The following is a 22,600-nucleotide window of genomic DNA, read 5'->3' on the forward strand; positions in this document are numbered from 1 at the left end:
ATTTCATGCAATTATTGATAGATTATAGTTTAAGAGTTTCTTTTTTTTTTTATTTTTTTTTCATTTTCTTTTCCCTTGTGGACTACTTGCGTATTTTTTAGAATTCTATTTTGACTTATCTTCAGTGTTTTTGAATGTATCTCTTTGTAAAGCTTTTTAAGTGGTTGCTCTAGGTATCACATTATATATACACAACACTACCAGCTACTGGTATTAACGTTTTACCAGTTTGAGTGTAGTGAAGGATATTATCAAGTGCTTATAAATGTCTTGAATGTTTCCTTTATGTAGATGTAGAATCACAGAAGACAATATTATATTCTACTTTAATACTCAAACATACCATAGAAATCTCAAGAGAAGGTAAATGCATTTATCATATTTTACTCTTTCTGTTGTTCTTTCTTCTTATTAATGTTCCATGACCTTGCTTTTATCATTTATTTTTGTTCAGACAACTGCATTTGCCAATTACTTTCAGGTAGTTCTGCTGGCTACAAATTGTCTTATTTTACTTTCATGTGAGAATGTCTCAAGATCCCCTTCAGGATATTTTTACTAGATATAGGATTCCTTCCATTAAGCACTTTAAAAATGTGTCCCATTTTCTTCTGATCTTGATGGTTTCTCATGACAAATTCACTGGTTTTTAAATTATTTTTCCACTATAAGTATAGTATCATTTCTCTCTTGCTACTTTCAAGATTTTTCTGTTTCCATTATATTCAGAAGTTTGACTATGATGGATCTCGGTAGATTTCTTTGGATTTATATTTTTGGGCATCTTTTTCTAAATTTGGAAAGTTAAATCACTTAGCCTTGCTTTCTAAGAACATGAATGTTAGATCTTTTTGTTACAGTGCCACAGATCCCTGAGTAAATTATTAGTTACTATTTTTGGTCTGTTATCTCTGTGTTGTTCAGATTTGAGGGTAATTTTTATTTTTCTATCACTGATTCCTTCCTCCATTCTGCTCTTGAGCTGTATTTTTGTTTTTTATTTCATTTGCTATATTTTTATATTCTAAAATGTTCATTTCACTCTTCTGTATATCTCTTTTTCTTTGCTAAAGCTTTCTACTTTTCATTTTTATGCAAGCATGTTGATAATTGCTCACTGAAGCATTTTTTATTTTATTTTTATTAAATTTAAAATTTTTTAATTCCATTATAGTTAACATAAAGTGTTATATTAGTTTCAGGTACACAATATAGTGATTCAACTATTCTATACATCATTATTCTTTATCCCCTTCACTTATCTCCCCACAGACCTCCCCTCAGATGTTTTATTTTAAATGAGTACCTTCAATTACAGTTATTTTTTTCAACAAGAACAATTTTTACCTGAATCATATTTCAGATGCTAGGTTCTAGGACATAAATAAAACATTCCATTCCAGAAAAATAGAATGCATGTTTTCTTCAAGTACCCACAGAAGAATCTTGTGGTTAAATCACATGAAAAGAGACATAACAAATATTTTATATTTAAGAAACTAAAACATATCAAGTATATTTTCCAACCACAATGGTAAAAAGCTAAAGATCAGCAATAAAACAAAGTTGGAAAATATACAACATAAATATTAAATATTTAATATGAAAATATTAAACAACATACTGCTGCAGAAACAGTGGGCCAAATAAAAAAGGGTAAATCAAAATAGTTCTCAAAACAAAAGAAGAAGAAAACACAATATTCTATGGGATGCAGCAAAAGCAGATGTTTGAGTGAAATTTGTGCTATAAATGCTTGCTTAAGAAAACAAATTTCAAAACACCAACTTAACATTATACCACATAGAACCAGAAAAAGAAGAAAGTGAGCTAAAATTTAGTGGAGGAAGGATTTTTGTTATTACAAAAATCAGAAATGACTAAAATAGAGACCAGAATAAACAATAACGTGACACAGAAAGCAAAGATCATTTCTTTCCCCCCAAAAATACACAAAATGGACAATACTTTAACTACATTAAGGAAAAAAAAGGGGGAGGAGACTCAAAAACCAAAATGAGAAGTGGAAAGGAAAATAGTACAACAGATGACCACAGAAATGCAGTGTGTTAACAGATTATTATAAACAATGATAAACTAACAAATCAGATAACTTAGGAAAAACCCAAGTAATTCCTAAAAATGTACAAGTTACCAATATCGAATCATGAATCCAAGAAATAGGAAATCTTCTTAGACCAATAACAAATGAAATTTGAATTAAGGATAAAAACTCTCCCAGCATAGAAAAGTTCAACACTATATGGCTACATGGTTAAACCCTACTACACATAAAAAATAATAATAATAATAATGGCAATCTTTATCAGAAACTTACAAAATATGAAATAGAAGAAACACATTCAATATCACTCCACGAGGCCAGTACTACCCTGATACCAAAGCAGGATAAAAACAAGAACAAAAACATTTACTTTGTCCAGTGTAAGTATTGCTATTTGGACTTTCTTTTGACATCCGTTTGTATGATAAATGTTTCTCCACCTTACTTTCAATTTGCAAGTGTCTTTAGGTCTAAAATAAGTCTCTTGCAGGCAGTATATAGATGAGTCTTGTTTTGTTTTGTTTTTAATCCATCCTGATACCCTATGTCTTTTAATTAGACCATTTAGTCCACTTACATCCAAAGTGATTATTGATAACTATGTATTTGTTGTCATTTTATTATTTGTTTTGACATTGTTTCTGGAGATTTTCTCTGATCTTTTCTTGTCATTGGAGCATTTTTTATGATGGCTGCTTTAAAATCTTTTTCAGATAATTCTATCATCTCTATATCTTCTTTAAATCTTTTGGTTTAGCTGGCTTTCTCTGACACTACTCTAGTAGGTAAAGCAGACAATGGAGAGGTCCCTTGTTACTGCTGAATGGGAGTAGGTCTAGGTTCCTCTCCTGATTTATTGCATTCACACCTTGGAGAAAGCCTCTGCATTATCTCTGGGATCCTTGTTTCCCTGCTGCTGATACCTTCTTGGCTGGAAGAAGTGGGACTGTCTTGTTACTCCTCATGTGGCTTTCACAGACACAGTGGGAAGAAGGAAGCCTTACTACACCTGGGTCATAGTAAAGGTCCTAAATCTCCACTAAGCTACCTCTGACTCACCCCAGAAGCGAGGTGATGTGGTGGTACCTTGTTATTACTGTGTGGGGCTAGGAGCACAAGCCCTCAACGTGGTCTCCACAGATACCACAGCAACAGGATGGGAGCCTGTGGCTCATTATTACCACCTAGTGAGAATGAAAGTGTCAAATCTCTACCTGGCCCCCTCTGACACCCAGGAAGGGCTTTGGTTGCCTCATTACACAGTCTGACAAGGGTAGGTGTATGGGCTCCCCATTTAACATTTGCCTGTATGGGTCAGAAAAATCTGTGGCATCTGTCTGGAGTAGAACAATCATTGCTTAGACTTTTTCTGTCTTGCTAGGCTGTCCTTTTCCTGTCCTTTGGCTGGAAACAGCAGGATTTTGCTGGAATTATTTTCTCCATCCTGTTGACATTTCTAGGTTCCCAGGTTCTTCCACTCTGAATCTGGGATACATGAATCAAAAAGAAAACCAGGGAACTTGGTCTTATTTTTTCTGGGATTCAAGATCCCTAGCCATTCTACCTGCTTCTCTTCAATTTTCAGAGTCCTCTTCTATTTGTTTTACATGAAATTTCCAGGAAAATTTCAAAATAAAGAAGGAAAAATAAATCTATCACATCTTTCTTGAGGCAGAAGTCTACTGAGCCTTTTATGTATCCCCCCCCCTTTCTTTTTATCTTCTAGGAGTTGTCTTCTATGTTGCTTGTAGCTATATTCTCCACAGTTGCTTAAGCTTAAATCAATTCATATGATTTCAGTGTTTACTGACTTGGCTCTACCTGGTTCCTCTTCTTTAAGGATTTCACTTTACTTACTATAGTGTACTAGAGAGTAAAATTTTGAATGATACTTCCAGGAAAGAGGTAACAATCATTTACTTCCTCAATCCTTAAGTATCTAAGAATATCTTTCTGTTTCCTTCATATGTGCAGCAAATGTCAATGTAGATTTCTTGGGCTTCCAATTTTCCCTCCAATTCTCTGACCAAACCTTCTCAATATTTTCGGATACCAGCTTGATTATTATCTTAGGGCCACTTGTTTTATCTCCTTAGATACTTAAAGAAGTTTGTTTAGATTGTACGATTTTCACCCAGTTAACACACAGAGAACTGTTAAATTTTTTTCTTGATTGCATTTGTATACACTGACAATGAAGTAGCAAAAAGAGAAATTAAGACAGGATTTCTATTTATAATTGCACCAAAACTAATATAATTTTAGGAATAAACTTAACATGGAAATGAAATACCTATATTCTAAAAACTTATAAAAACACTGGTGAAAGAAATTGAAAATGACACAAATGAATGGAAAGGTAGTCCACGCTCATTAATTGGAAGTATCAATATTGTTAAAATGTTTATACTGTCCAAAGCAATCTACAGATCCAATGCATTTCCTATAAAAATGTCAACAGATTTTTTCATAGAACTAGAACAAAGAATTCTAAAATTTTATGGACACAAAAGACCCCAAATAGCCAAACCATCTTGAAAAAGAACAAAGCTGAGGTATCACAGTGCCAGATATCAAGATATATTGCAAAGCTATACTAATTGAACAGTAATGATACTGGTAAAAAGTGGACACATAACCAATGGAACAGAATAGAAAGCCCAGAAATAAGCCCATGCTTATATGATCAATTAATCTATGATAAGAAGGCAAGAATACAAGACGAGGAAGGGTACTCTTCAATAAATGGTGTGCACATTACATGCAAAAGAAAGAAATTGGACCACTTTCTCACACCACACACAAAAATAAAGTCAAAATGGATTAAAGACCTAAATGTGAGATGTGAAATCATAAAAATCCTAGAAGAGAACATAGACAGTAATATCTCTGATATCAACCACAACATTTTTCTAGATATGTTTCCTAGGGCAAGGGAAACAAGAATAAACTATTAGGACTATATCTGCATAGTTAATATTTTTGATTCATTGATTTGACGTTTTTCTCTGGTCTATAAAGTTTGTTTTTAAATATTTAAGTGGTTATTTATTTGGTCTTTCTGCACTAGTTTCCAAGCAAGTTTGTAAGTTGTAGTGGTTGCTCTGCACTGTTTTCCCACAGGGATCTTCATCTGGTCTTTGATCACACAGATTGTTTAGCTTTTCTCTCTCTGGCTATGAGGATAGTGTGTTTTGCAAAGATTTTTCTAGATTACATTGGTTCAGGTTTGCTCTCACTCTGGAAATGAGCAGGGTCTTGCATGGCTGTGGCACAAAAGACATCAGTTATATCAAAGCCCATCACAGAGAGATAAGACATGTTCCAATTCTCTACTAAGAATAAATATAAATTCCTCCTAATCTCACCCTCTTCAGTATAATAAAAACAGTTAAGAGAATTTCTTTGTGAGGTTCAATTTTATAATTTCTGCAAAACTGGATGTTGAACGTCTGCTATTTTAAAAGATCTGTATCACTTCTTTGGTGGCCATTCAGAGTACATAAGACAATTTCCCTTTGATAGGCAGCTGCCAGGACATAAGGGATAACTCAAAGATGCTATGTATTAAGAAAAATCGCTGCTTTTATAAACCCACTTGTCATGTAACTGATGTAATAAAAGAAATCCCCAAGAATTGGGATCACATACGTATCATCGAAATAATAAGAAATCTAGGGAGAGTAAATTTCTTTCTTGTTTTCTTTGACATCTCCACATTTTCTATGGGCTGAGGACAAGGATCATGCCCCCAGACAAAGAAAAAGGGGAATGGGTCACCCTGTGCATGGAGGCCATTTTTAAGGGGCCTCAAACTTCCATTATATATATGATGAATAAATTCTAGAGACCTGTGATACAACAGAGTGTCTACAGTTGAAAAGACCATATTGTGCACTTAAAAGTCTGTCAACAAGGACATCTCACGTTAAGTGTTTTCACCACACAAAAAGAAAAGAAAGCAAAGAAAAAAAAAAGAAAATTACACTCAAGCAGAAGCGAGGGGCAGGGATTGGCAATGGTTTTGTGAATGCTGTTGTAGCATGGCTAACATATAACTAAAATCCCCTAAATCTCTATGCCTTTCATTACTCTTTATTTCCCCCTGAATTCTGAAAGAATTGTTTAATTTTGTCTCCTGCTTTACAATTTGGTTTCCTGCAGCATCTACGCTGATGTGTATAGTGCCACCAGTCTGGTTTTTATTCTGCAATTGTTTTTAACCCTATGCAGTCTCTCTCAATTTAAGTTTTTCTATATTGTTTTAGATAATATATTCTCTTAAATGACATAAATAACATGAATCAGGAATTTTCTCCTTTTTCAGTAAATCTATATTAGGAGAGGCTATCTGCTTTTGATTCCTTGTAATATCCCTCTTATTTGGGACTGGAATATTTTTTCCCAGATCTGGAACATAACATTTCTGCTTGCTTATCCTTACGGCAAGAGGTCTACTGGCTTCTGGTGAATTCAGCATTGAAATGGAGGCTGTCAAAGACTGATGTGGAATTTTGCCCAATTCTTTCATATTTAGACAATAGAGAAAGGGAAAATATAAATCTTCTGTAAATTATCATTTCCAATTCACAATACAACAGCCCAAAGGAAGTGGAGCAGAAGCTGAAACCCTTGGCAGTCTCTACAAAGATCTGTGTCTCAGGGTCATTTATTCTCTCTGTTTAGTGACCTTCTATGCTAGGTTCCACCTCTCAGGACAACCAGTTTCTATTTGGCTAGTCCAGTGCCAGGTAGGACCTGCAGCAGTACCTGGCAAAGGGAAAACGCCTCTCTTCCACAGTGCTTTCATTCACTTTATTATAGCTCATCCCCCAAGTGTAAATCTGAGAACTTCCCACTGTTGTAGGTGGCTTCTGAGGGTGCAAACAAAATGTTTATAGTGAGTCCTTGACAGGTCCCAGGACCCACCTTTGCTCTCCCCCTCTGCCATCCACCTGAGAAACATGGTGTCAGTTGCATTCGACACTATGGTTTCACTTACTTTCTTTGGACACTTTTTTATTTTTTTTTTATTTTTTATTTTTATTTTTTTTTTAAAGATTTTATTTTATTTATTCATGATAGTCACAGAGAGAGAGAGAGAGGCAGAGACACAGGCAGAGGGAGAAGCAGGCTCCATGCACCGGGAGCCCGACGTGGGATTCGATCCCGGGTCTCCAGGATCGCGCCCTGGGCCAAAGGCAGGCGCCAAACCGCTGCGCCACCCAGGGATCCCTGGACACTTTTTTATAAGTAGCATTTATCTCTTTCATAAGAAGTACTTTTAAGTCAGAAGGACTTTCCATATGTCTTTTGTTACATTCAGTTAGTTGATTCATCAAGAACCTGGGAGGTGGCTGTTAACATCACTATCTTCCGCTCAGTATCTTACCCCAAAATCCGTCCTATTAAATTCAACACTAGTGTCGAACATTACCTTCACCTTTCTTTTTTCTTCTTTTCCTTTTTTTAAAAAAACCTTCTGTGAGACTAAAACTATTCCAGAGACTTAAAAGCAAAGTGTGGCACCCTCAGAAACTGCCATTAAATTAATTGCTGCACTAAATATGCAAGACCTAGTAATCATATTCATTGATTTATTCAAGCAGCAAATATTTATTCAACACCAACCATTCAAATTCCATGGTAAGCACTGGGAAAAAATAATTTTAAAAAAGATATGTGGCTTCTTTCTTTAAAACACCTTATGGGATAAATGATAGTTATACACACAATTATAATTTAGTGTGTTAAGAACAATGAAAGATGTGGTAAGGAAGCACCTAAACAATGTTGTTCTAATGCAGATCAGAAAAGATTTCTCAGAGGACTTTATAATTGAATTTTGAAAAAAGAAAAAACATAGATGTCATTCTAAAAGTGCTGCTTGATGCGGATGGGAAAGGAAAATTTCAAATATAGCCAAATCAGCTTCCACTGCATTATCATTCAACACCCATATTTACATTCTCCCAGGAGCATCACCATCAGACACCCATATCTACATTCTCCTGTGAACATCCCTACACAGTATCCATATCTACATTACCCATGACAAGCCTCACTATCCATACACCCTTATCTGCATTCTCCTATTATTCAGCACAACTGGCTCTACCCTGATAAGTCAATAGATATATATTTTTAAATAGATGGCAAGTTTTCTTGGCCCTCGGAATGACAACAAGAAACATAACAAGATTTGAAGAAAATGTTTCTCATGCAGCAGTCTTCTTTTTGTTTGTTTTTGTTTTTGTTCCTAGTGTCACTATAGCTGTGAGCACTGGGGGAAGGAGCTTCAAAATCAGATGAGCAGCTCACACTTGATGCATCCCTGTAGAGACTGCTAAACCCAGGAAAAGCAGCTCTGGCTGTGACTTATAGCAAGATAAATCCATAGTTGTTCTTTGCTTTTGTAAATGCTCAAAACACTGATGTCAGGGGGCATGACCTAGGCAAGAATGAATTCAGTGAAAGGATACACCAGTGTGTGCTAAAATAATAAAGGGGCTCTCGTGAATAAAATGGGACTTCAAGTGAGCTGTGGAAGATAAATTATAGAAGACAGGGGAAAGGAGGATGGATAAAGTGTTAGAATCAGGTAAAACCTGACTTGTCCAGGAAAGAGTGAAGAAAGGAACATAAATTGAAGGAGGGATTCAGAAGAGGACTATATCTGGAGACATGAGTCAGTGCCAAACTATACAGCATCTTAATCGTCCCATGGAGAAGTTAGAATTTTTTCTTTTTCTTTCTTTTTTTAAAATTTATTTATTCATGAGGCACACACAGAGAGAAAGGCAGAGACATGGGCAGAGGGAGAAGCAGGCTTCCTGCAAGGCCGGAACCTAGGATCATGCCTGAGCCAAAGGCAGACGCTCAACCGCTGAGCCACCCAGGTGTCCCTAAAACTTTATCTTTTTGGAAAATGTTTAGATTTTTGAGAAGAGTTATGATATAATTTTTAAAATAAAGTTTAGGGAAGATAAATCTGACATTTGCATAGTGGCTAGTAAGAGATCAGAGGCAAAGAGTATCCAAATAACCTAACGAAGAGTGGCAAAAACTTTGAGTAGCATCAAAGACAATTTATCCATATTCCTTCACAAAATACAAACAATTCTGCTTGCTAGAGTTCTTTGTAAAACCTTCCTATACCATCCCTTTGGTTATGAATATTCAAACTCTCTAGCATCGCAATCAAGAGCATTCACAATCAGGATCCAACAGACCTTCCTCACCTCATCTCCAATTCCCTCAAGTCCATTTTCCTGTGCATTTTTGTACCTCCATCTTTGTTTTTCTGGGGTGATCTGTTCATTTTTGAAACACAGAAAAATCTTCCTCAATCCCATCTCCAGACAGGATGAAACTTATCTCCTTCTAGCTACCTCTTTCTTTCTTTTAGTGTATATCAGAAAGTAATGTGGTTTTGTGAGAAGAGCAATGGACTTTGAAGCTAGATAAACTTGGAATTGGTTCTGATCTTAGTCTCACAATTCAGTGTCTGGATGACTTGAGCAAATTACTTAACCTCTCAGAGCTTCAGTTTCTCAAATGAGAACAGTGAGAAAATATGCTAATAAGAATTGTAAAAATAAAATAATATATGTGAAGTGCTTTGCAGGAGCCAAGCATTCATCTATTTATTCACTAGATTTTGAGTGTCTCTATGTACTAAGAATGTCATGAATGTATTACACATGTATACAACACAGTTTCTACTTTCCATTAATGTCTAAAGTTGAATTTAGATTTTTTGGTAAATCTGTCTCCAATTTTTATTCTTATTTCTTTATGTAAATAAAATTATTTAAGCCCACCTACATAAAGAATATTGACATTCTCTTATCTACTCACTCTTGACTCTTTCATAGTCTGAGTGATTTGAGTGATCATAATCTGAGTGATCTCATAGGGTGCTGCAAAATTCTAGCCAGTATGTGTGTTTACTGCAATATTACCTCATGGAAACTAGAAATGCCAGCCTGCAGAAAAAGTCACTAATAATATCATTTATTAATTGACTCTTTTATGTACAAGACTGTTTATGATATTCAACATATATTTTTAAACTCTTTTTTCCAGGTATGATATGGTAGGATTTGAAACTATATTGAGCAAAAGCATTGTCTGTATCCTCATGCAGTTTTTAAAGAGGCATCCCTCAAATCCTCACACTCAGGAAGGTGTAAAGCAATTAGTATAGTAAGTGCTATAAGCAAAAGGGATATAGCACCATGGTAGTGTCTAAGAGGCATGGGTATTTAAGAAAGAAATTTGACTAGTCTAGGAAGTTAGTGAAAGGCTTCTCCATGAAAGCATTGATTGATTGGAGCTATAAACATTGTGTAACTAAGTTGGATTAATTTGAGGGAAGAATGCAAGAAGCTCTAGTGACAGGGAATATAATATAGCACATCCCAGGACTCCATAAAATACTTGTGCTGGTGTTTGAGATGAATGATTTTATTTTATTTTTTATTTTTTATTTTTTTTTAGATGAATGATTTTAAAAGCTGTCTTACAGAGTTGTGATTTATATCAATTTTTACTGAATGTAATTAATAACATTCAGAAAACATTGATCTGACACAAGCTGGTATATTCATTGAAGGAATGATCCTTGATGTAAAGGGACACAAATGATTTATGTTTTAAAGGAGACAGAAGCAAACGGGGAGAAACATTGGCTCTGATATCACACAGATCTGGTTTTGAACTTTGGCTTAGGCACTATTTGAATAACCTTGAGCAAGATTTTTGCTTTCTCTGAGTTCACTTCACAGGTTTATCTGGAGAACTGAACAAATGAAATGGCATCTACATAGTATCAGATACTCAGTAAATGTAACTTCCCTTAAACATGTTTCAATGATCCTAGTGGCATAAAGAATGATGTTTCCTTGTGTTTTGTTGTTTGCATGTTTTTAATGATCTCAAATTAATTGGTTTGGCATATAACTGTGTGTGATAATTATTTAGGAGTGTGAACAGATTAATTTATTTATGCTGTTCTGCTTTCATGTTGTTTAAGTGGTTCTATCCCTCATTTATTCCTTCAGGGGCCTTTATGTACATCTTTTCTATCAATTATAATTAGATAATGTGTGATCTCTTTGCTGTTGCCCTTTTTTCAGTTTAATTTCTGTTTCCTCCCCTATATTGAAAATACTGAAAGCCAAGGACTCCATCTATTGCTCATTACAGCCTAACTGCCCAGCAGGATTTCCCACTCATAACAAGAGCCCAGTGATATTGGCTTATGATGACAATAGACTAGATCAAGTCATACAGTTTTTTTATATAGAACCACTATCCCTAGGCTCAATAGTTTTAATAGGACATCTTTAAAGCTAGATGGGAAAGAGTATTACATGTCATAACTGTTTATATTAACGTGGACATCGACAATTTTATTGGAAAATAGAAGAAATAAATATGTAGAAAAATAGAACCTAAAAGAAAATTTGTACAAATGTGGACATTTAAAATAGGCCTGAAAGCAACAATGAAGTAAAATTCACTGTGTTAACCTTCATTACTATAATGTATAATGATATCTAATTTTATTTTTACCATAGACATAAAGGTTGACATTCACAATATAAATAAAGACACAGTTTTGGTAAAATTCATACTTCAAAGCTTTTTGAAATTATGCATTAGTGGTAAAAATGACCAAGTCTATTTCTTTAATTTAATGTATTTATTTATGAGAGACACAGAAAGAGAGAGAGGCAGAGACACAGGCAGAAGGAGAAGCAGGCTCCATGCAGAAGCCCGATGTGGGACTCAATCCTGGGACTTCAGGATCATGCCCCTGGGCCAAAGGCAGGTGCTAAACCGCTGAGCCACTCAGGGATCCCCCAAGTTTATAATTATAACCCTACCAACTTGAATCCTACATTTATTTTTAAACTATGCCCCTACAAAATAAGTTTATTTGGGGGTAATTAAAATTAATTAGAAGACCTTTAATTAATGAAGCACTAGAATATCAATAAGTTCCTACTATCATCAGTTCTAACACCAAGTGGGTAAAAAAACGTGACATACAATTAAAAATAGAAAATTGCATTGGGATTCCTGAAAAAGAAAAGAATGTCATATGATATTACATGGGTTATTGGACAAACATGGTGAATTTATGTAGGTGGCCATCCACTACCACCAACCAGAAAGGCCTTCTGTTCACATGAATTTTTGACTGACCAAGCTGACTCCTTTATTACTTACTTTTGTTGACTTTAGAATGTAAAATTTAATCATCATACCTCCAAACAAACTGCCCATATTCTTATCACTAATAAACTGATGGCACTTAGTAAATAACTATTGACCATCAGAAATATCAGACTGAGTTAACTCTTGATTTGAAAGTGAAAGTTGTACATCTAGCCAGTAGTATGCATTATCTACTTACCGTATCCATGGATGCTCCCTGATGTGATTTGACCCACGGTGTATGTGGAAAAAGAAACAAATAGAAAATGCTTATACTTTTTTCAACCAAGGTGATTAGATAAAACAGTATTTATGCCTCACTGGATAATGGGATTGCCCTGTCATTCTTTGTAGGAATATCTCTTAATATAGTTTATCTAGTCAGCAGTACATACTGGATGTATTTCTCACATTCTTATCACTGAAATGCACAATATTGCCTGACTGAACTATGTCTATATTGGAGAAAGTATTGTTTTAATGGGATGTTTCTCCATGATTTCAAGGGGAGCTATATGAATATATTCCTTTTTTTGTTCAAATTGCTTGATATTCCAGGGCCTTTGACTCAAGAAAATAGCACCTATGTATAGTAGCTGCTTTCTGTTCTGCAATTTTCTCATTTCATCTCAGTCTCTTAAGTAAGCCCTAATCCAGTATAAATTTTTAATCAATATTTTTTCCTTCCTTCCGTTATTTCCAAGAACAATTCCATCCCTAAGAAATGGATTTCTCACATTTTGAGACCAAAATACACCTGATCTCCCATGGATCTTAGTGGCACAGATCTCCCACGGATCTTAAATCTCTCCCTCTTCCCTAATATCTTCCACAGTCTTCATGTATGCACAATTTTATGCTTATTTAAAAAATAGTTTGAAGTGTCTTCCTCTTCATTTAACTTTCATATGATTCTCCTAACTTTTAGTTCTCAAATTCATAATTTTTATCCATACTTATATTTCTTCAATACCCATTACTTACCAGGTCTTTGTAACTCTGCATCTACACTCTGTTAAATCACCCATGACACATTTTATGTCAAATTAACCAACCTTAGCAACTTCTCTATGGATTTTGGTATTTTTTATCATCTTCTCATTCTGAATGTTCCCCACATTTGTTTTCATGGCTATGTACATTACTGAGTCTCTTCCTAATGTATCTATTTTGTTGAATTCTATTTTTTCTACCTTATAATTGTAAAAACAATCCCTGAAGTCCAGTTTCTGGATATTCTGTGCCTCTGACCTAAAGTGTACAAAAGAATGACCTGCTCTGTCTTCACTGCTTTGATTGCTATCTACTTGAGGATGACTCTCAAGAGTAAATTTATCAGTCTCTCATCTGAGATTTAAACCTTCATCTCCAACACATGGAAGCATACTTACACATTTTCATTTACTTTATTCCAAGTCCAATATGCAAGTATCAATTTTACAGGCTGGTACAGAGTAGACGTTTTAACAAATTTTTGTTAAACACACCAATAAATAAATCTTTAAGAGATGCCCTAATATTTCCAGATTCTATTGTTTATTACTTCAGAATTTTTTAATCATTAACTATTTTTTCAAAATTCCTATCATTATCCTTTTTAGTTCTTCCCTTCATTATTTTATGCCTAACTAAGATAGTCTCATATAAAGTGACTCAATTTCTCTTGGCTGTAAATTTCAGTCCATATATTGTTACCACTTGACTCATCCAAGTCTCAAATTTAATTACATTACTTCTACAGATCTTCATGTTTCCTACTATTTAGAGAACTTAACTTGGCACACAAGGCCTTCCCCAATATGAACTCACCATTAAAGCCAGATTCAAAGTTTATGCATTTGGTAGGTGTGCTAAATTACCTTCCAGTAAGTGTTGTAACGACACTTCCATGATATCTTCCCAAAAGAAAGGAAGCCATGAAGAAGACATAGAGAAATTATAAATACATATTACTAAGTGAAAGAAGCCAGTCTGAAAGTGTCACATACTGCATGATTCCAATTATATGACATTCTGGAAAAAGGCAGAACTATGAACACAGAGAATAGATCAGTGATTGCCAGGGGTTTTAGGGAAGGAAGGATGAATAGGGAGAGCACAGAGGACTTTTAGGACACTGGAACTATAATAAGTCTAATAATGGTAGATATATGTTGTACATTCGTCAAAAACCCTTTAATGTATAACGCCAGAAGTGAACGCTAATGTCAATTGTGGAGTTCAGGTGATAATTATGTGTCAATGCAGGTTTATCTATTGTGACTAATATACTATTCTGGTATAGGATGTTGATGTCGTAGAGGAGGCTATGGGTATCTTAGGGGCAAGGAGAATATGGAAACTCTCTGTATTGTTTGCTTAGTTTTGCTGTGAATCTAAAACTGCTATTTTACACTTTATTTTTAAAAACCTCACCATACAATATGTGAGACTTTTAGATTGATGCCCATAGTTTAGGTGAAAGTGCTATCTTAGAGTAGTTGTTAATTTTTTATTTCTTTTAGGATGAATGGATTTCTTTTTCCATAACCTCTATTCACATTCTCTGTTCATTTTCTATGAGGTAGTTGGTTTTTTTCTTATCCATTTGGAAATTCCTTTAATAGTTTTTTTTTTTTTAAACAAGTGTTGCTTGTTTGTCTTTGCTTTGTTTACATTTAGTTCCTTTTGTTTTTAAGGTTTTACATTGTTCTAAAGGTTCTTATTTATAAGAACCTTTATCTTATGTACTCTTATATACTGCCTTTAGGCTCCTAACATAAAACATTGATCACATCACTGCATTTCACCTTCTACCTCTTCTCTCTCTTTCTTTCACCATTCACTTTCAGCCAATAATATTCTTTAATGTTTAGTTTGTATTCTTAAGTAACTTTTATTTAAATAAAGTTGATTACTTGTTTTGTTGTGTTTAAATAATATTCTTTAACTCCCAGGTGTCATAGATGAAAGAATCGGTAAATTCCCTCTCCCTCCTTGTTTTTCTTTTCCCCTCCTGATTTTTGATATTTATAGCATTTCTGCATGAGCAGGGTGCATATTACTTACTTTTCTTTTCATCCCAGTCCCCACACCTGTTGGAGTGTGCTTGTTCTTCAGGTAATTATTTTCAGTGCTCACCAACAGTACTTGTATCATAATTTCCCCAATCATCCCTTGTTTTGCTAAAGTAATTCACTAATATTTTATTCAAGAAATATGTTGGGGAAAAATATTCCTTGAGTTCTGGTATGCTTGATTCAATTTGTCTATATACTAGATGAACTTTCTAGATATGAAATTGATGGATTTCTTTAAAAACTTTGAATGTTGCTCTACTGTTCTCAAACATGGGATATTCCTATGCAGAACCGTTATGTCTAATGTTGCTGTCTTAAAGTAGGGTGACTATAGTTTCCAGTTTGTTCAAGAAAGTATTGCCATAAGACTGTCAAGGATCTCATTACATTTAGCATTTACCTTGTCCTGTTTTATTCTCAAAGGTGCTCTAGTGTGGATGATACCTACCTTACAATGACTTGATCTTTTGAATCCTTAATAAAAAAGATGTTCTTTAGCTAACTTTCCCATGGTAGATTGTTTGATTTTAATTTTTTAAATATTTTTGGTTTAATTTCTATTTAACATTAATGACTTCTTTATTGTGTTTCTTCATGCCTATCGTCTCTTGTGTTCCTTCTAATTTTGTCTTCCTTTCTAAATGATGGGTTTTTCTGTTTCTTTCTTGTGTTCTGCAAATTCATTTTTCATGTTCTATTGTTTCCCTATCTCTTCTAAATTCTTGTATTGCTGTTTTTGATGTTACTTTATAGAACTGATTATATAAGTTTTTTTGACTTATGCAAAATATTTTGTCACAACTTTCTACTGTACCATGGTTATATTTTATGCATTTTCTTTATAAAAATATTGCTCTTCTCCCATTGATTTCTTATGTTATCTTCGAGTTGATACTTAGCTATTATCTTTTTTTTTCTGTCATCATAGCATGACATGAATTTTTCTGGGCCAGGCATTTCTACAAGTTTGAGAGTGGGGAATAGAAAAGCAGGCAAAGGATAGAATTTAGGATAATCTTGCAGACTAAAGAGGTTTCTGATTCCAAAGGCTCTTTTCATGTCTGTGGCTGCCTATTCCTAAAATGGTTTCTCTGTATGATTCTTTGTGCAACGTTGCCTCTGCTTTGCTCAATCAACCCACCTTGCAGAAATTTCTACCACCAGCCCTTCTCACTGAAATTGCTACATCCATCTTTTGCAAGCAAAGAATATGGTCTCTGTATTTTAGGGTAATCTCTTAAGAACAAAAAGTATATTTTGCTGGGGCTTTTTTTTGAGATGCTAGTGAGCCTTCCTGCCAGTCTCCATATTTATTAGCACTTTGTCCCTCACAGCTTCTGCCTGGTATCAACTGTTTTTGGCAGTTCTCACACACATTTTGGCAACTGCTATTAAATTTGTCTTCTAAGATTATTGAAGATGGATTTTACCTTTTTGTTGTTGTTGTTGTTTGTTTTTTATTTCATCCTCCACCAAGTTTTTGGTGAATTCCAAAAAGAAAAAACACTGAATTGACTTTTGCAAAAGTTTTATAGACTTTCTTTTACTCTGTCTCATAATTTCTAAAAGGAAGAAAAATGTGACTGTGGTCATATTTTGCTAATTTCTATAAAGTCACGTATTACCTAAATCTGGGGGCCCACTTTTAATCTTCTATTGTCAAAAATAGGGAAAGAACAACGATTTAATGCATAATTGCTTGCAATGCATTTTTACATTCATTTTCTTGAATTCACTTATCTCCATGAGGTCAGCAAGATATACATTATTATTCCCATTTCACACATGAAAACGATGTATTACCATTACTCCTACCATGCACTATAGTAACAGTATTACTTACAGATTTTATAGGCCAGATCATGATAATCCACACATACATAAGATCATTTTCTTCATGCATTAAAGCAGATGTTTTGATAAATGAAGAACTGAGGAGTCTTTCTTTCTCTAGTGCTCTAGTTACCTTGGAGTACCTGGTTTCAAATGTACTCATAGGACTTAAAGGTGTCCAAAAAGTGCCCTGGCATTCTGAAGAGGACCCTGGGAGTCTGCTTCCCATTGATCTGTGTTATCAGGTGTCCGTGTAAGAGTTCATCTGCCAAACTAGTTCATCAACTAAAATAATAATGCTGGGAAACCTCTTAACCTACAGAATAAGAGAAAAACTTACCTATGGCATCTTTGTGATAATTATATAGGAAAGTCACATTTTCTCACAATTAGGCAATCTTTTTATTTCTTCAGTAGTCAAAACAGGGAGAGAGTTTGGCCTCTGATTTACTTATCAGTGCCTTCAGTTTCACTAAAACTGAGCGTTAAAGCTCAAGTAAGAGTTATTTGAGGAGAAAGTGGGGGTAAGTATTAAGCATTGGGGGTATCATGACTATAGATAGTATGTATAGGGAACCACATAAAGTTCAGAGCTGCTGGAAGGAATATAATATGAAAGTAGATGTACTTTAGTATCTTATTCCATGTTTAGAAGCTTGAGGAGCTCTTTTTATTGTTATCACTTCACTGTCGTTTCTATATAAATATGTGTGTCTGGATGTATGTTATATATATGTACTTGCTTTACAATGACTTTGATGGTACTTTCTGATTTCCCCATTCCTGCATCTTTTTTTCCTTTGTAGCCTCTTGTATCTTCCTTGAAAGAATAACTGAAGACAATGTAATTTTTGAGTCTGAAGCATAGGAAATAAAAAGCAAGAGAGTTTACAGAGGTTCTGAGATCAGAGTTTCTCATCAATCCAAGAGAGTCACAAATTGGCACTCTGTCAGAAGAGGAAGGGCTTACTATGCTGTATTTTTCCATCATCATCCAACATCTAAGTTTAGATCTGCCTTCTTGATGGAAGAACCTTCCCTGTGACACTTCCATATGCTTCGTCTCTTCCTATCTCTATCAACGTTTATGTAGAACTCTGTGAATTTAAAAACATAAATAACTTATGTGAACTTGAACTCCTCTATAAATAACGCTTGAAGACAAAACACTTAACTTTAGAACAACCGTATAAGGACAACCTTAGAAGAGCTAGTCTGGAATTTTCCTCATTTGAGAAAGTCTGGAATCGAAGCCACTCTGGTGGATATTTTTCTCTTTCATTGTATAGTCACTATCCTCTATCATCTTGCATTCCCTTAACCATCAACAGGTAATACCTGACCCAGTTGAGATGTGCTCAGTTTTATTCTTTCCCAGCACTACAGATGCTGATCCAGTGAAGTAGTGTTCTGGAGAGGCTATGAGCAGGTATAATGTAGAATTACATAGCATTGGAGTTTATTAGAATTTCTGGAGTCAAGGACATGGATAACAAAGAAATTCACATTTTTCTGATGCAACTCCTTGAGGGGACAGGCTCTTTCCACCTCCCACTCTTACCTTTGACTTCATGGCTACCCATTTGGGCTGTTTTCTTAATTCTGTTGGGGGTTTATGTGATGTGCCATGTCAACAAACTGATTTTTACAAGGTACTTAAGTATCATGAAAAGAAGAAAAGAAATTTCTCAGGATAAATATCTCCAACGTGGGTGGAAAGATTGCAGCAGCAAGCTGATTAGTTCCTGACATTGCAGCTGGTTGCTGCAATTCTAGTAAAATGCTGAAACAAAGAACATATTAATTATGAAAGACAAGAAATGGGATGTAGGGCTTTCTTATATATCTCTCTTCCAAATGCACCCCTTCAAGACAAGTGGAAGACCTTTACATTCTAGTTATTGAGATACTGTGATTATTATAAACCAGTAAAATCTAAGATTCTCAAGCTAAACAAATTCCATTTATTAAATGCCTCTATAATGTTTGTATGACTTGAACTGGCTACTCATAATCATACCAATTCCTCATTCAACGTTAACTGAATAAATTTATAAGCTTGGCTAAGTCTGTTTACCCTCCTTTCTATCTCTATCTCTGTCTCATTTTAAGTAAAAGAATCTGAGCCAAATGCTGGCTGAGTTTCATTATTGGTGGAGCATTACTTTGAAGGTTATTGAACCTGAACCCCCAGTTGCCAGAGTACCCAAAATTTTCTTGTCCACAAGGCTTGCTTTTTCCTTTCTTTCTGTATTTCAGTGATGTGTCTTTGCTTATAATAAACATATTTTTTGGTGAAGTAATTGGAGCAGGTTTAGGTCCCTTGCAATTAAACTGTCCCCATGGTGCCATATTCTCTGACCTCAAGGAGCTGAGAATGAGAGCAAACAATTAAGTATAATTTTATATCCTAAATCCTTATGTAACCAGTTTATTAACTGGACCCAACTTCTTGGGCATATAAACGAAATGGTTTATTCCAATGATAGCCTTCTTTAATAACATGTTGGCCAGATTCTCTAAGTTTTCAGACATTTATACTTATTAGAACCTTGTCATTCTTGTATTTAAAACTCGTTTCTATTTATTTTTAAAGTTTTCATTTCAGATCTGACTCAATGTTCTCCTTGTCCCCTCTTTATGGAGATAGGAGGTAATAGGGCTCATGCATGCCTTTTCCCCTTCGTCTTCTAGATACCAGTTCACTCTCTGTTGGAGATTTGTGGAAGGAAATAGAAAAGGTCAAGTAAGTCTTTACTTAACTGAGCTTATAATTGTTACTTCTGCATCTAAATAGACTGGCTGTGGATGTTCTCTGCATTGCTGGCACATTGTTGATATCCACTATGTGGTGGGCATGTTTTTTGTTTTGTTTTGTTTTGTTTAAAGATTTTATTTATTCATGATAGACAGAGAGAAAGAGAGAGAGAGAGAGAGGCAGAGACACAGGCAGAGGGAGAAGCAGGCTCTATGCAGGGAGCCCGACACGGGACTTGGTTCTGGCACTCCAGGATCATGCCCTGGGCCAAAGACAGGTGCTAAACCACTGAGCCACCCAGGGATTCCCTGTGGTGGGCATGTTTGTAGGTAGAATATCCTGGATGGATGAATGTACAGTCACATGTAGCACTTCTGCACGTTCTTGAAGGAGGGCTTACAGAGATTTCTGCATTACTCAGTTTTCTGATAAGGGAGATCTAGTTCCAGTTTGACTCTAACGTCCCTCCATTCCACAGATTACAACACAAGTGGATTGTCTTACAACTTTCAGGTGCTGGGATTGTCCTCCTCTGTAGTAGAGTATCAGCAAGTTGGCTCATCACATCCCTAAGTCTCTACTTGACACATGGAAAATCATATAGGTTTACCATGCTAGGTGGTAAGAAAATAGGTCACTGTAATACAGTTACTGTAATTATTTTTGACATCTTTCTCTTTCTTTTCTCCATACTACCTCAACAGAATTAGTCGTTGAACCTAACTGAGAGGAATAGGGGAAATTCAGAGACTCACTTTACAAATTATTTTCATGGAGTCTGCTTCCCTTGGTTTTAGAAAGAATAATATTCCTCTTCTTTTAAAAGAAGTGAGACCAGAGAATGCCCTGTTTCACAGGGGAGTATAGTGGCTCATTGAAAGCTCCCTGAAGGGAGTGAATGCCTGAGTATAGAACTTAAAGTTAAATCATTTTCCAGGATAAGAAAAGAATGGCAAAGTGGCAAGGCAACTGGGTGGCTCAGTGGTTGAGCATCTGTCTGGCTCAGGTTGTGATCTCTGGGTCCTGGGATGGAGTCCCACATTGGGCTCCCCACAAGGCACCTGCTTTTCCCTCTGCCTGTGTCTCTGCCTCTCTCTCTTTGTCTCCCATGAATAAATACATAAAATCTTAAAAAAAAAAAAAAAAAGAATGGCAACGTGGCAAGGAAAGGACAGAAAACACAAGATATTTACCCCATAACTAGGATCAAAAGTCTCTCTTCCCCCAAATCCCTAACATGCCCCTGACACAAAACAGGCATTCTACCAGTATGTATTGTCATCACCTATTCACCCTATATGAAGGTTTCCAGGATAATTGGGCTGGTTGTTCCTTGTGTCCTTACATGTCCATTCATCTACTTAATTATGATCACAAACATTCTTTATGATATTTTTTGAACACCTTCTGTAACAGGCTGGATCAAGCCTACCCCCTACTTTCTAATCCCAGAACCTTGTTAATTACCTTCTATGATGAAAAGGACTCTGTGGATGTGATTAAACCAAGGATCTTGAGAAGGGAAGATTATCCTGGATTATCCAAATGGGTCCAATGTAATCTCAGGGGTCCTTTTAAAAGGGACACAGGAAAGTTAGAATCTGATAAGCCAGTTAGACCATGGAAACAGGAGATGTATTCAGGAGCCAAGGAATAATAGCAACTAATAGAAGTTGGAAAAAGCAAGAAATGCATTCTCCCCTAGAGCTTCCAGAAGAAACACAGCCCTGCCAATACCTTGATTCTAGCCCTCTGAGACTGATTTTGGACTTCTGACCTCCAGCACTATAAGATAATACATGTGTGTTACTTTAAGCCACTAAGTTTGTGGTAATTTATTGCAGCAGCAAAAAGGAAACCAATATACTTTTCATATCCCTTGCTCCTCTGTGGCTTCCCTTCATATTCTTCTTTTTCCTTCCTCTCTCACTCCCTTCATTGCAGGGCCAATTCTCCCTATGCTTGCCTCCTTCCTGTCTTAAGTAGTTGAAGCTGATGATTTTATCAATATGACTTTAAATTTTACAACTCTTCCCCACATTCCACAATTTTCACAGGCTGCATGGTGCCAATTCCGCCTGCCTTCCTTCTTTACCCGGAACCAAGTCTCTGGGCTGTACTCAGTTCCACATTCCAGTGTAAGCAGACAAACTGAAAGAAGGGTTTTCTTGTTGTTTTTGTTCTTTTGGAGGTTTCTTTGTTTTATTTTCATCCTAGAGTTTTCCAGCAAGTGAAGCACCTTTACAAAATATCTTTCTTGCAAGGAATACTAGGCACATATCTCTTCTTCGTAATAATGAGGAAGGAATAAAGAGAAAGTCTATCTTTAGTGTGAAAGATCTAAAATGGATCTTATGTGTGTATTGAACCTTCTCAAGCTCGTTCTTTCAGAATCCAAACAGTCAGAGACAAAGAATAAATATTAGGCAATTAGTGGAGAAAATAACTTTGTCAGGAATTGAAGTTGAAGGCCAAATTGTATTTTAATTCTTTGCTATGCTCATCTTTTTTTGTTGTTAAGGTTTGGAAATTACTGTGGATAGTATTTCTGATGACTTCAAAGCCCCTCATTTTTCTCTTCTAATTAAAAAAAGTAATGAGGGACCCATTTTATAGTTGATGAAAATCAGTGCTCTTGTAGTGAAGATTGTCTTTACA

General features: G+C 35.4%; 1 long non-coding RNA gene across 2 annotated transcripts in view; it reads right to left on the reverse strand.

The window, feature by feature from the left end:
* Positions 1 to 17,630: 17,630 nt before the first annotated feature.
* The window catches only part of LOC111091466, a 46,935-nt gene continuing 41,965 nt past the window's right edge, over positions 17,631 to 22,600 (reverse strand). For both annotated transcript variants that reach the window (XR_005355285.1, XR_005355286.1), the window contains 2 exons: positions 21,410 to 21,513; positions 17,631 to 18,281 (listed from right to left, as the gene is read on the reverse strand). This is a non-coding gene — a long non-coding RNA (uncharacterized LOC111091466). The remainder of the gene's footprint in view (positions 18,282 to 21,409; positions 21,514 to 22,600) is intronic.

This window comes from Canis lupus, chromosome 2, assembly GCF_011100685.1.
Source record: "Canis lupus familiaris isolate Mischka breed German Shepherd chromosome 2, alternate assembly UU_Cfam_GSD_1.0, whole genome shotgun sequence".
Classification (NCBI taxonomy): Eukaryota; Metazoa; Chordata; class Mammalia; order Carnivora; family Canidae; genus Canis; species Canis lupus.